The sequence below is a fragment of the Sorghum bicolor genome, chromosome 4 (assembly GCF_000003195.3).
Source record: "Sorghum bicolor cultivar BTx623 chromosome 4, Sorghum_bicolor_NCBIv3, whole genome shotgun sequence".
NCBI lineage: Eukaryota > Viridiplantae > Streptophyta > Magnoliopsida > Poales > Poaceae > Sorghum > Sorghum bicolor.
The window spans coordinates 44,134,332-44,150,781 of NC_012873.2; positions in this window are offsets into that span (position 1 = coordinate 44,134,332).

Here is a 16,450-nt window from a genome sequence, read left to right on the forward strand (position 1 = left end):
GTTCTGTTGGTGTTTTCCACCAACAGGGCCCATGCACTTGATCTCTGCCTTGTCTCTATGAGCAGGTACACTTCGAGCAAAATATGAAGGAGTTTTACAACTCCCAGACTCCACCAAGTGAAGAAACTAGATCTACGAGCACAAACACACTGGAGATACTGGACACTCAGGCAATCACTGCCCTGAGATGCTTGAGGATTTAAACTACATCAACAACTACTACTACTACAACCGTCCTCAACAAAATCAAGGTTGGAATCAATAGAGACCTAACTACTCAGAGAGGCGATCCAGGACGCCCCGTCATCCCGATCTCCATCGGCATGGTGGACTTCCTAGAAGCACTCTGCGACTTTGGCTCCAGCATCAACATATGCTCAGGAACCTCTGCGTCCGAGTTGGTACCTTGTACGCCCCAGCAGACTTCGTGGTGATAGAGACTGGTACTAATGAGAGGGCACCCATCATCCTATGGAGGTCATTCCTGAACACCTCAGAAGCTGTCATCTACGCTAGTCCTGCCAAGATCAGTTTCTACATCAAGGGGAGGAAGGAGACATTTTCCTTCAAGAACAGGACTACACAAATCTCAGAGCAATCTAGACACGAACCAAGGAAGAGGACCAATAGGAGGAACATGAACAAGCAAGTGTGGACCGAGTCAGCTAAGATGGTCACTGCAGTTCAAGAAGGTCAAGATCGTCGACCCAAGTCACCGTTCCTGACCAAGAAGGACGACCCAGCTCCAAATGGCAGATCAGACATTCCGAAAGGTTGAAGGTTATTAACATGGGAAAAGACGAGTATGATCCACCCATCATCCTTGGAAGACCGTTCCTCAACACTACCAAAGCCATCATCTATATTGGAACCGGAGAAGTCCACATGCACTTCCCTCTGAAGAAGGCGACGCAACCAAAACTAGAGGAGGCAAATCATCAAGGACGGATGGGTAGACTACGAAGGAGAAGTGGTAAGGTCCGAAGACATACAGCTTGAACAGAACTGTCCTGAGGAGACCGTAGCACCGAGTCAGGTGTGGAGAGAGAAGATAGTTATACACGAAGAGGAGGCGCCACCGGAATCACCGACTACGCCATCCAGCGAATCCCAGGACGACTGAGAAAACGGAGAGTCCCGTTCGGAGGACTTAAAAACACCGAACGCCTTGCCAAGAGGTAAACTTGGTAGTTATCCTTTTCCTTTCAACTATTTAAAATAGTTTGCTTAGTTAATCAGGTTCATATCATCTCGAAAAGAAAATAAAAATGTTAAAAATAGTAAGCCCCAAGTGAATATGCTCATGGCATAAAACCCATAGGTACATTCACTGTGGTGGCATAAAATAAATATGTTTTCATCTTACAATAAAAATATAAAAATAATAAGTGCATGATCCTGCTAAATAAATAACATTTATTGAGAAGGCTCAACATGATAAAGCCTAGATATTTATGCTAACACTTAACCAGTTCCTCAAAGCTTTGTTGTCTATTTGAGCTCCACACAATTCAAGGATCAAAGAAGGCTAGCAGACAGAGGACATCCTAATCGCTGTCAGGGTTCTGCCAACATTCAAATACACCTCCGTCACTTGCTAGCTACATCAGAAGAAATTGCCTCAAAATCCAGCTTGGGGGAGAGCACCCCCATTTATCCAGCTAAGTATTCTACTCACGTTTTTACTTTACTCTAATAGTAAAAAGATGCATAATCATATAAACCCAAATAAAGATTTTGTGCTTATATATATCTTTGCTTAGTTTGCTAAATAAATAAATAAATAAAGTTTGCTATGAACCCTTATGATAAGCTCTCACATGGAAATGATGAATAGTTGCTCTGCCATGAATAGTTCTTAAAATTGAAATCTCTCTCAAGTTTAGGCATAACTGTTATGAATTAAGATTTGCTCTAAACCTGAACTTGTGGGAAGAGTACTTGAACTAAAGTCTATGTCGTTAACGGATATGATATGGGAAGGTTGAGCTGCTGTTTATCTGTTCCTAGAGATGCTAGAATTCTGGAGAATTTTATCTTTTAAAATCTTTAAAATATTACATGATGAGTTCCTATATGATGAGAGTTTAAATTCCTACCACAGCCATATATACATGCTTGCTAGACTTTGAGCCACACATTTACTTTTTACTGCTTATGAGCATTGAGTGTGGTCAAGCTGTGTAGACCCTTAGGAACTTGTCATGTGGTTAAAATTAAGATTCACTTGCACGTTCACTCACACATGCTACTTCTACTCCGGAAGTACGCATCCACATATATCCACTCATTTCCATCTCCAGAGCCACCCAAAAGTATTCTACTCCTAATCCGGGAGAGAATAGCCAAAAAGATTATCCTATCCCTGTTATTCCCTATGAAATAAATGCTCGAGTTATCTTGGTTACTACCACTTGCTATATTATTTAAGGAGATGAGTGCTCTAAAAAAAAGAGGATACGTGGAAATAAAAAGGGGCAAGTGCCCGGAACCTCGAAGAAAAGAAAAAGTGAGACGAGAGGTAAAAATAGACAAGTGTCCGACAGTAGAATTAGGGGTACAAGATACCCACCTGAGAGGAAAGAAAAAGAAAATACAGAGCATCTCATTCTCCTCAAAAAGTTTCAAAAGAGCAAGAAAGATATGTGTCCCCTCAAAAGAGCATAAGTAGAATTAGACTTTCACCATTATTATCACCATACACCATTTATTCGCCACACATGCACATCTTGATTTGACTTATTGACTTGTTTCTCTAGATCCATGGTTTGACTATGCAATAAATGTCTTGTAAGTATGTATACTTTATCTGCCACCTATGAGCTCCAGATATCAAAAACCTTATTAGAGTAGGATGAGAGAGAAGGCAATGTCACTATGCTTCATACCATAAATACTACATATTTTGAGAGAAGGCATATACCATAACTGCCTTGGTAAGGATTTAGAAATACCACAAAAGAGAGATCTGAGAGAGTCATACAAGGAATCTCTAAGTTTTATTTGAAAATCTGCAAAAACTCCAGAGCTATAGTTGATCAAGAATAAGAGACATGGTGCTTGACTAGACCGTTCTATCTTTTAACTGCTCAAGACAGAAGTGACGGTTACAAGTTCCATGGTGGAAGGTAAAATGAGTAAGTTTAAATCTTAAAAGCTTACCCTAACCCAGAGATGAGATCTTGTTTGAACGCATGTGTACCTTTAAGGCATGAAACCACTGCAGAAACTCTTGAGTCTATCCTTGCTCAGGGACGAGCAAAGGTTAAGCTTGGGGGAGCTTGTTGACGGTCCTTAATGCTCACATTTAACCATCAACTAATCATAGAAAAGGATCCAAATGCAACCAACACCTAGACTTAGGGTTTTATCTGACAGAATTCCACGAGTTTTGGTGTTTGTCTATTTCTGTAGGGGGTTGTTAGGAAATACAGAAGAAAGGCCCACACGTCGGGTTTACATAGAGATATTAACGTGCCGCGTAATTTTCTACGATCTAGAAGACTCCAGAAGCCACGGGAACGAACGGGAAGACAATCGGGCTCGGAGGTAGGGCGCCCGCCCTACTCTCCTGGGCACCCGCCCACCTTCAGTGTCCAATTCGGACCCGCTTCGCGGATCACGCTCCACCGACCTAAAGGATCAAGAAAAACCATGCGATTAATGTTGGTTTGATCTGACGGCCTAGATTCATCTAAAAAGACTATATAAGCAAGGCCCCCTAGCCCCTAGAGATCATACCTCTTCTATAGAATCAAAGTTAGGGTTTCAATTCTTCATCCAAGTAGAGAGGATCCCTCTAGTTCATCTAGTTCTAGCTCTGCTTCATGATAGTTCATCTAGTTCTAGTTCCTCTAGTTCTAGTTCTAGTTCGTTCTAGTTGTAATCTAGAAAATAGGGAGAGAGAAGAGGAGAGCGGAGGAGGAGCCGGATCTGTCGGATCTACCTCAACATTGTACTTTTGCAGCAACTGGTTCGTTCTTCATCGTTCTCCAAGTTCTTCAATTCATAATTCCTGAGTTCTTTAATTACTTTTATTTACATTCAAGTTATTTATTGGATTCCCGCTTGCATCAAGTGCTCTAGTCTTTATAACGCTAGAGTAGTAATTAATAGATTAGACGTGGTGTTTAGTCTTGCAATCACCTGGAATTGCACCCAATCCTACGGATTGTTGTGGTAGCCCTAGGGTAGTGACAGCCCTAACGGTCGACGTATTCCACCTCGTTCGGATCGATGTTTGTAGGACCATAGTCAAAGCTTCCTTGCCCCCTTCTCATCTCTTTTAGTGGTTAGTGTTCTGATGCCCCGAAATAAATAATCTTTGAAGTAATTCTTGATTCTTAGATCAACTAGAGAACTCTCAGGAAACTTCCTCTCTTCCCACCAAAAAATAATTATATAGTTATCCTTGGGCGATCTTGAATCTTAATTAGTACACTCACATTCTCTGTGGAAAATCGATACTCTGGAATACTCCCAGGTGAAAGCTACATCGGTATCCGTGCGCTTGCGGATTTTTTTGTTTGCTTTAAAATACCCAACAGTAATGACGGTAGTAAATGTCAACAAGCATTTTTGGCGCCGTTGCCGGGGAAGGCATAATAAAATTAGGATATATTGATAACATATATACACATGGATAAAGTCATATTACCAACCGATTTCTAACTCAATCAGGTACACCCTTCGTCGTTATCATTTTCTTATCTTATGCCGGGTGATGAATGAATGTTTTTTCTCTTCCAAGAAACTTTACTCAAGATATAGAGAAACTCCTTAGAAAGAAGAAGTTTGTAGAAGCAAGGGACAAATTTGAGTCACCATCAATAACACCCTCTGCTGCTCAAGCTAGCTCGTCAGAGGAGCCAGCTCCAATATTGGAAGAGGAATTTGAAGAACAAGTAGAAGAACAAGAAGAAGAGCATTTTGGTGAAAACCTAGCTCTTGTGTTTGAAGACATGGCTGAGAAGACATTGTGAGAGTTCTGTGCCCCAACAACAACAAACATTCGGACTGGACCAGCAGTCAACACTGGGGAGAATGGATTCAAGCTCAAGCCTGCTCTCATCACCATGGTTCAAGCCAGCCAATTCTCTGCAAAAGCTCATGAAGATGCAAGTGCACACTAACAACATTTTCTAGAGATTTGCAGCATCTTCATGATCAGAGGAGTATCAAAAGATGCTATCTTACTCCATCTTTTTCTGTTCTCATTATTGGGGAAAGCCAAGCAGTGGTTCTACATCAACAAAGACAAACATAATACATGGGACCTATGATCGACTGATTTCCTGGCAAAATTCTTTTCTACAACCAAGATCAATGCTCTACATGGGAAGATTGCAAGTTTCCAACAACAACATGATGAATCATTCACTGAAGCATGGGACGGATTCTAGAATTATATCGAAGACTGTCCTCATCATGGGATAGAGGAGTGACCGTTAATGCAGACTTTCTATCACGGGCTCATCTCTAGTACCCGTGAGTCTATTGATGCTGCAGCTGGGGGAGCTTTCCTGCCACTTAAGCTCTCATACGCTAAAGCACTTGTTGAGGAGATGGCCTCAAATTCAACATGCAATGAAGAACGTACTTAGCCTCAAAAGAAAGGAGGAATCCATCATCTCAAGGAAGCTGATATGGTCACTACCAAACTAGACCTCAACATGAAGAAGCTCGACATAGAAAAGAAGGAAGTCGTGCACATCAATGATTCTCATATGACATGTGAAGAATGTGGAGAGTACAGGCACTCAGCTGTCAGTTGCCCTACACTACAAGAGGATGTGAACTTCATCAACAACAACACCTACTATTGTCCTCAACAAAACCAAGAGTGGAACCAACAACCTTGACAAGGTAATTACCAAGGTAACAACCAAGGTAATAATAATTACAAACTTCCGCCTTTGAGAGAATTAGTTACTAGTCAATCCAAACTACTAGATCAAATGATTAGGAAGCTAACATCAAATGATAAAACTTTGGAAAACATACATACTAGAATGGATACTTTTGCTTCTGCCATAAAGAATCAGCATATTTTCAATAAAATGCTAGAATCACAATTAGCTCAATTAGCTGTTGTTGTTCCTCAATTAGAAAAAGGCAAGATTACAGGTCAACCAAAAGATTTAGAAACTGCTAACCTTGTTGATATTCACAATGCAACCCAATATTATATCGAGCCTGCAGATGTACAGTGGATTGACCACTCTCTACCACAGAAGATGGGAGACCCTGGAAGACCTGTCATTCCGATCTCTATAGGATGCCACAACTTTCCAGATGCTATCTGTGATTTCGGTGCAAGTGTCAACATCATGCCCAAGGTAATTTATGAGAAAATATTAAATGATCCCTTATTGTACACAAATATGCGTTTGCAGCTTGCAGATCAGTCCATTTGCTAGCCTAAGGGAGTACTAGAAGAAGTTGTCATTAGAGTGGGGGAATTGTTGACGGGAAATAAGACCCAATTCTATATACTCAAAAGCCCGTCAACAGTCCTGGATTGAAGAAAGATAAACATCACATGAACATATTTATCACTAATAAAGTTCCACTTGTACTCTTAGCGTGTTCAATGCAGGGAAGAAGGAAATGAGCCCTGTGGCCCCCATAACCTTGGTTGGCCGACCATGGTTTGGGTCCACCAGGGGCTCCCCTTCATGGCATACTCCAAGAAGTCAATCCCAACCCTTGGATCCAAGTGTGCTTGCCCTCAACGGTTCAAACACTTAGCACATGGATCCTTGGTCCCACATGGAAGGAAGCAAGTGTGCAACTAGACTCAACTTTGGAAAACACTTCACATCATAAGTGGGGACACCAGCAAGAGGTCAGTGGTGGGCTAGAGGCCCCCAAAGGTCGATCGGTCGACTAACCAATTGGGTCATGCCACCTAGGCCAGCCTCCCACCGACCTAAGGACCTTGCAGAAGGTCAGTGGGACCCACTGTCATCTAGATGGTAGGTCAGTCGACCTATAGGTGGTCCCCATCTGGAGTCGGTTCACACCCACCGACCTTCCTCACATTTACCATGTGTGGTAATGCCCCAACCGTCCATCTATGGAGGTTGGGAGGTCGGTGCATCCAAGGGTGGAGAAGGAAGGAGTACGCGGATCGCTGACGTGGCACCCCCTCTCTCACCCCTATATAAGGAGGGGTCCTCCACCTTCCCAAGACATCTTCCATCTTTCATCTCTATATTTCATTTCCAAATCACACTTGGGAGATCAAGTGTAGTGTAGTCTAGTCTAGAGTGGGAGTTAGAGTCGAGTCGAGCGAAGATCGGGTCTCCAGAGCTATCTTCTAGAGAGTCTGGTATAGCTCTTGTACCTTTTCTCTTGTATTACATTCTATATATCAATATAGTCTTTCTTTACTTTACTAAGTATTTACTTCAAGTCTTTACTTTGAGTATTGCTTAGTGCATTACTATACTTGTTGTAGTGTTGTGTCTTAGTCTTATTATTGTAGCTGCCTTAGTTAGATTAGTGTCTTCAACACCTTGTGTGTGTTTCACTACCATTAGGGGCTTTGGCTATTTACATGATAGTTGAAGTTATAAGACTAGTGTAAGTGAGGTGCTTAGGCTAGCGCTTATTAGTGGATACCACCGTATCAAACGTGTTAGCAGGCGGCAGTGAAGCATGACAGGCCTCTGCTTCTCAGTAGGTTCTATTCATGTCAGGTACGGTCTATAGGCGCCCATAAGTCAAAAGTCCGCTTGGATAGGAGTTTCGTCCTCCTATTGTAGTCCACTTCCACCACACAAGACTGTTTGGATACTAGTCTAGTTGACTCATTTACATTGATTAGGATTAGAACATAGAAGTAGAGTTAGATACATAGGAGTCCTTACTCACTTGTTGTCCTCCCACCTAGCTAGCTCGCTACTAGTTATCTTTACTTACCTTTATCTGACTTATCTATTATTCTATCTTGCTACTCTTACCCCCCTATTAGCACTAGTGAATTAGATTGAGTAGATACAACCACGGATATCCACCCATATATTTATTAGAGAGTCTTAGTCTGCTTCCCTTGAGCGAACTATAAATTATGACACCACGGATACTCACCACGGTTGAAGTGCTACAGTGGTACCTGTGTGCTTGCAGAGTTACCCTTAGTACATCTTGCATCACTGCTAGAGTTTAGTGTTGCTTAGCATTTCTAGAGCCGTTGCTCAGGGTAGCGTGACAACCTATCCTAGTAACAGCTCAGGCTTGCATTTAAGCAGTGCTGGTTAGGCACCACCATTTCTAGATACTTGTTACATCTTACTCTAGCCGGTGCGTGTTAAGATTTGCCAACAGCAATCATATGTCCTAGTTGACTTCGTGTTCATGGAGATAGGAGTAGATGAGAAGCCACCCATCATTTTGGGCAGACCATTCTTGTGCACAACAAAAGCCATCATCTATGTGGAGTACGCCAAGATTGTCCTATCCATTAAGGACAAGAAAGAGAGATTCACATTCAAGAACCGTGTCCTAAAAGCTCCTGCAGCCCCGAAGCAATCCCATCAACAAGGAGAGCAAGAACAACAACCAATGACGAGAAGAAGAACAATAGAAACAACAGAAGGAGGATCAAGCATGCACCTGCGGAGACAACTCAATTGATCACTACTCTCAACATAGAAATGATCATATGCTACACAAGCCATTTCCAATCAAGAGAGGTGATCTAGGTGTCCCAATCATTGAATGCACAATCAAAGACACCACCTTCACCCACACCATCTGTGACACTAGATCAGGCTACAACGTAATGTCGAAATAGGTATACGATGAGTTATTTAATTTACATTTATACCCAACATGTATTTAGTTGCAGATGGCGGATCAATCACTAAGGTTCCCTGAAGGTGTGGTCAAGGATGTCATGGTAAGAATTCAAGGACAATATATACCGGCAGATTTTCTAGTTCTTGACATGCAGGGAGACGATGACTCCCCAATCCTCTTGGGAAGACCGTTCCTCTACACAACCAACGCCAACATCTACATCGGGTTAGGGCATATCCACTTCAACCTACCGGCCAGAAAGGTACGCTGTCAATTTAAAACACAAGTTAACCATGAGCAGATCAGGAAGCAATGCAACAGGAGAAGACTCCAAGCCCACTGTTAGGCTGCCCAGCCTCACTACGGATGGGATGACTTTCCAGACAAAATTGTGAAATATGAAGATCACCTCATGGAGCAAGAAGAGAACACGCGAGCACCCCGCTAGAGTGAGTGGGCAGAAGAAGCTGAAAGGATGGACCAAATTGCCAAGAAAGAAAAAGAGGAGATCCTAGCATGATTGGAAACAAAAGAGACAGAAGCAAGAAGGAAGGAAGATGCACATAACGCATCACCACGAAACGGGGAGTTGACTGAGGTTACCTCAGATGATGAACCCACTGAGTAAGTGCTCCCTTCTATCTATGTCCTGTAGGTAGAATTTAAATTCTATACCCTAGCCATAAGGTCAGAATGGTAGTTATCTAGTTAGGTTAGCATGCTTTAGTAATTTCGCTTTGATACACCTAGTAGCATATTTATTTCTCTTGGCATATTAATACAAAATACGAAAAAATATTTACTGCTTTAATTACTACATCATAGATACCAAAGCCCCATGTGAATAAACTTATGGTAACCCCTTAGGAATATTTACTATGGTGGCATAAAAATTAAACAACATTCATATTTATTTCATGCATTATAAAATCAGAAAATACAAAAGATAGAAACATGAAATTCTACAAAATTAGCTCATAAGAATAATCAATTGCTCACTGGCTGACCACTGACCCATTATTAAAATCAAGCCTCGAGTTTTGGTTTACTTGTTGGAGTATGACTATGCAGGAATAACATCATAGCAAGGAGAGAGTCTATTAGTGGTACCCACCAGGTTCGCTACTGATTAGCTCACTCTAAAGGACATCTACACCAAGTATTGCAACCACATCCTGCTTGGGGGAGGATCATCCACTAGTTATCTATCTCACTCTAAAGGACATCTACACCAAGTATTGCAACCACATCCTGCTTGGGGGAGGAGCATCCCCTAGTTATCAGGTGACTACACCTAGGCGATTATTAATTTACTTTATATAGATATTCATAAAATACCAAAAATATGTGGGCACATAAAGGTCCACAAGTCATAGAGTCTTTTTTTGTGAGTTTATAATTAGCTAAGCGTTAGAGTTTGTTTAGAGTCAGTCTAAACTAGAGCTAAATTAAAATTTATGAAAATTAAAATCTTATCATGGAAAATGATGAATAATTGCTCTGTTGTAGATCTTTACAAGTACCTTGATTTCAGTGTTAGATTCTCTTGAGTTTTGGACATTACTGTTTTAATTTGAAGGTTTACTCTAAACCTGCAACTTGTGGAGGCATAAGTTTGAGCTACGTCTAGGTAGTTGGTTGATATGATCATTGAAAGTCTGAGCTGCTATTTATCTTATTCCTAGCATTATTAAGTTCTAGAGATTTATTTTGAAAACCTAAAATCCTACATGACGAGTTCTTGTATGACAAAGTATGAATTCCTACCAAAGCCATATATAATATACATTTGGAGTTAGGAAAACTTTTGCACATTTATGCTACTTGCTTCGCATTCAGTTCAGTCAACCTTCGTCGTATACCTTATGAGAGTCTTGTCATGCTTTTAAAACCAAGATCACGTACACACTTCAGTTCACATATGCAGTATTCCTACACTGGGAGTAATCATTTCCATTCCATGTTTATCAATCACGTTTTTCTCCTACACTGGGAGTAAATACTACACAATCCATACCCATTGGATAAAGCCCATCATAAATGCTCTAAGTTCTTATTATTACCTCTCTGGTCATTTATTGTATTCAAAGGATACATGTGGCCATGCAAAAATATAAAAGAAGAAAAGGGAGTAAAAGATGGACAAGTGTCCCAGTAATTAAAACAATTGGTAGTAGATGCCCGCCTCCCTGAATAAAAATAAATAATAAAGATAGCCCATGTTTTTCCCGTGAAAAGTTCCAAGATCAAAAGAGAGATTTATCCTCAAGGAGCAAAAGTAGAAATAGAAATTAGCCACCAATACCACAAATTCACCTATCCACCATATTCCATACACATGGACATCTTGGTTTGATTGTATGCCTCGATTCTTTATGGATCCATTAGTTGACTTTACAATACATACATTGCAAGTATGCTTATCCTTGTTATTGATACTCCTATAAGCTCTACCATATATACCTTTAGCTATAGGAGGCATAACATCATTAATGCCTCAAGAGAGAACCATAAATACCACATACATTGAGAGACTTGAGGGTGTCATATAATTAAGCTTTGAGTTTTATTCTGAAAACTTATAAAAAACTCTAGAATAATGGTTCTACAAAGATTTTGAAACATAGTGCTTGACCTGATTGTTCTATTTTCTGATTGCTCAAGACTCATGCAAGAGTTGTAAAGCCCCATGGTTAAGGGTAAAATGGGTAAGTTTGGAGATTAGAGCAGTTATTAACTAATCTCGAGGAGAATCTTTGTTTGGGAGCATTGTACTTGGAAAGAATGAAAACATTGTAGCAACTCTTGATCCAAATATATATACTGCTTAGGCTTGGTTTGCCAAGGGACTGGCAAAAGCTAAGCTTGGGGGAATTGTTGACGGTGGTTAACGTCAACTTTTATTAGAACTTTAGACCCAAAGGAAAACATGAAAACACACTAATCTAGGGTTTAAACTAACAATTTCCACGAGTTTTGTATATTCTGTATTTTCCAAGGTCTATTTTAGAAAAGCAGAAAAGAGGGATTTAAGAGCAAAATAAACGTGAAACTTGTCCGCTACGGGAAACATCATGGGTAGACACAGAAAGTATCTAGAAGACACCCGAAGCAATGGGGGGCCAGGCCACCACCAGGTGCGGCCGACCGGCCCGACCATAGGGCTAGGTGGTGCCCTACTCCTAGGGTTTGCCTCCCCCTTCTGGAATGTTCCTCCACCGCCTCTCCTAATGCATCTTGGCCCTTGGTTAAGTCATGATCCTACAACGCACGCACATCCCACCGAACTATAAATACATAGGTAGACCCCACTGGAGGAAGCCAATTCATTCTTCATCAAGGCGTCAAGCCATCAAGCATCAAGAGCCTTCTAGTTCATCAAGAGCCTTCTAGTTCGTAGTTCTAGTTAGTTAGATTAGAAGTAGAGGAGATCTAGTTCTTCATTGGGATCTGGAGCCCTGGCTTCGGTCTGGAGTGCAAGAGTTTGGTAATAGATCTAGTTCTTACTTTATTGTATTCATTATATATTAGGGAGACTTTACTCTTAATAGATTCATATATTCTTAATTGCAATAGTCATTGTCTACTTTGATTATATGTTTAGGATAGTTGGTTTGATCTTATTGAATTCATGTAATTGCTCGTATAGCGTTTACCTAATCGATTGTTGGGTAGATGGTAGAAAATATGTAGACATGGTGTCTAGATATCTTGTTTATTTGGGAGTGCACCCTGATGTGCCAGGACGTGTGGTAGTCTGTGCTGGTGACAGCTGTGTTGGTTCCTTTGTAGTCCACCCTCTATACGTAGGATTAGCATGGGCACGGTCATGAAGGAGGTGACCCTTGTGTTTTAATACCCTCATTAGTTGATGCCTCTTTACATGTGATTATGATATAGGGTTAACTTAACAATGATTTCTAAATGTAATTGCACTAATTAGAGTTATTCATTGATGCGGCTATAGAATTACCTTAGACCTAATTCCCTAGTTTATCCAATGGCTAACTATGATTATGACTAGTACATGCTCTGATGATTATCCATAATTATGGTACTTAATGATTATGCTATCACTTTTATTTATCTATATTTATCTTATGGCCTCTGCCTGTTATGAGTAAATTAGACGACATTGGTAATATTATTTATTCATCCTATATAGTGTAACACCCAAAAATTTGATTTCCAATTAATAGGATTTAATTTGATTTATTTGAATATTTTTGTGAACATTCAAATTAGTAAATAAATAATTTTTGTGGAAATTAAATTTTACCATAAGGTTAGAGACATGCTTGTGCATTCATGCTGGTGCATATTTTATTTTTGTGCTAATTTCTTTTGGTTAGAATTTGGTTGCTCTCAAAATTATATTTAAAAATGCTTTAGAAAACAGAAAAGAAAAATAGTAAAAAGGGGGAAACCCTTCCTTTTGGCCGAGGCCCAACTTCCGCCCCCTCTGCTCTCGGCCCATTCCCTCCCCCTTCCCCCGCGGCCCAGAACGGCCCCCAGCAGCGCGCCTCCCCCTCTCTCAGTCTTTGGTGACCGGGCCCCACCCTTTCTCCCAGCGACAGCGTGGCCCCACCCATCAGCCCTCTCCTCCTTCCTTCTTCGCGAGATGGAGCCGAGCCGGACTCAACCGCGCCTACCAAAATCCCGATTCTCCCAGGATTTGGTGCATAGGATCAAAACTGCGCCCTATAAAGCTTGGTGCTCACCCTCGCGACCCCCTTTTGCATTCCATCGCACCCCGGGAAGCCCTAGCCACCTCGAGCATTGAGTTTTGGATCTCGTCGGCGTCTTTCCCCTCCTCCCCACGCGGCTAACCTTTCCTGCTCTTTCTCGGTCCAGGAAAAACTCCTATCCAGATTCACGGTGAGCTCCTCCTCCGCCCGGTGTTTTCCTTTTTGTTTCTAGAGCTCTGATTAGTGAGAACGCCATCTCAGGCGAGGGTTGATAATGGCGCCGCCACGAGCGTCACTATTCCGGCCGCCGTCGGCCAGCTCGGCGCCCAGATCAAACCACCACCGTCGGATCGCGATCCAGCGGTCAGGATTAGAAGATAATGTTTCACTTGCATTTTTGCTAAAGAACCCCTCCCCTTTTTGACATTATAACCCGCCGTCCCTAGCGCCTTTCTGGAATGCGTAATTCGGTTTTGAAAACGTATTTCCTGTGGGCTTCATTCAGTAATACACTTTCACTATTTACAGAAATGCCATTGATTTTGTTCTGCTTATAAAATGCTCATTTTAACTCTGTTTTCACCCATTCAAATTCCGTTAGATTCATATTTACGAGCTCTACATGTTATTAGTACTATTTCACTGTTTTGAAACTTTTTATTTTCGTGGTACTATTTAATTAATTATTATTCTATAGGAAATTTTAGAAAATTCATAACTTCACCGTTTCAACTCTGATTTTCATGATCTTTACATCGGTGTGATCGTAGCGCTACGTAGAATATTTTTATAAACTTTTATCTTTGTTTTCACAATGTTGGTGTATTGTTCTAATTGTAACTTGTTTGCTTTGTGTATGATTGTCCATTGGAATGCGTGTTGTTGATTGATGATCGAGTATAGACGGTGAGCAATACGTTGGTGATCAAGGGCAATCTTTTGATGACCAGTAGCAGGAGTTTCAGGAAAGCTTTGATCAAGGCAAGTATAACTTGGGACTATCCTTGTTGCCTATTCACATTTAATACAATATATATCATATGCATGTGTCCACCTTGATGACCTTAGCAAAATCATAGATGCTTGTTATCTGAATTCCTTGCTACCTACTTGATATGCATTTGGTGTAGTATTGCTAGTGCTTGAAGTAATCCATGATCTTGTAAGATGATTAATAGCTATGTAATGAACGTAAAAAGATGACTAACGATCATATGAGATCTTGTCTGTAAGTGATCACCGAGATAACAGTGCAACCATGAGGGCTATAATGGCTCTGGCTTTAGCTCAGTATGAGGGCCTTTTTCTAGCTTGTTAGCGGTTACCTTAAATGGCGTAAGAATGGCTAGACACGTTGGATATAGTGCGGCCTCTGTCCGTGTGTATAGGCTGCGGGTTATGTGCCATGGAAGGGGGGCTCTATATCTGCCTGCCAAGTGAATCTAATGGCCCTAATTTGTTAGCCGAAACTTTTGAATGGCTTCATAGTGAACCCTACCGGCTTTCCTTGGAAGTGAGCTAAGAGGTCGACGGGCCTCGGGCGAAAGGGTAAATCATGACTCATGGGTAAAGATGTACAACCTCTGTAAACCAAACCTAATACTTTTTCTTACCACCTTCTGGCATCATTGAAGTAGGAGTTTTAGAATCTTTGCCTTTAATAGGAAGAGAACGATAGTACCGCAAGTTGAGTCAATGCTTGAAGTGTGAACCTTTGATGCTTGGTTTGATTTGTTATTATGCTTATGCTTGAGTTGGATTTTTGGAATGAGTGTAATGATCTTGTGGATTTTCTCTACAATTTCATTTAGTTTATAGGCCTAAAGCATAAGGATTAATGAACTAAATAGTTGGGTATGGTTAAAATCCTGTTTCTGTCCCTAGCTGATTTCTAGATCAGTCTACAAAGATTCGGTTACAATTCAAATTCTGTTCGTGCAAAGTTTATAAAATTTTTCTGTCAACAAGTAGACTTTCATATCGTTCCAATGCTGCAAGAATGACCTTATTATCTGTTATGAGCTGTGAGATATGACTGTTCAAAGTTGAGGTTTCTACGCAGTCTGGAATTCTGGAACAGTTTGGTTATGTCCAGTTTCGACTAATTTAACGAAAGAATCTGTTAATATGGTCTAAATGAAAGTTGTAGATAATTTCTTTATCTTTCCAACGGTATACAGAATGTCTCCTTTTGAGTTCTGGAACTCGAGATATGACTGGTTTTCTGAACTGCTGATGTTGGTTATCACCCAGAAAAAATCAGATTCAATTGTCTCTTGTATTTATCATGTTGGATATTATTGAGATCTGTTTCTGTACCTTAGGATGCAGATGGAAGCAAGAGGCAGAGACAGAGGTAGAGGTCGTGGTAGGGGTGCTAATGCGCCAATCTCTGTGGAGGAACTAATGCATACACAGAACGAGATGATGCATGCATTCCTACAACATCATCAGCACCAGCCTGTAGCTCCACCACCACCTGTCTATGTGATGGATAAGCGTGGCGAGTTTATGAAAGGACGACCTCTAGTGTTTACTCATTCTTCTGATCCTATGGAAGCAGATGATTGGTTGCGTGTTGTGGAGAGACAGTTAAACATAGCTCAGTGCAATGATCTAGAGAAGGTGTTATATGCTTCTGGATAGCTACAGGGAGCAGCTCAGACTTGGTGGGAATCATACCAAGCTGCTCGTCCTAATAATGTTCCCGCCCTCACTTGGCATGAATTCTGCAGAGATTTTAAGGCACGTCACATCAATGAAGGGATGATAGAGATAATGCAGGAGGAGTTTAGATCACTCAGAATGGGCTCTATGACCGTTACAGAGTATCATGATGCCTTTGAGCAGCTGGCTCGCTATGCTCCGAATGAGGTCAGGGAAGATGTTGATAAGCAACGTCTATTTATGAAAGGCCTTTATTATGGACTCAGATTGCAGTTGGCTAGAAACACTTA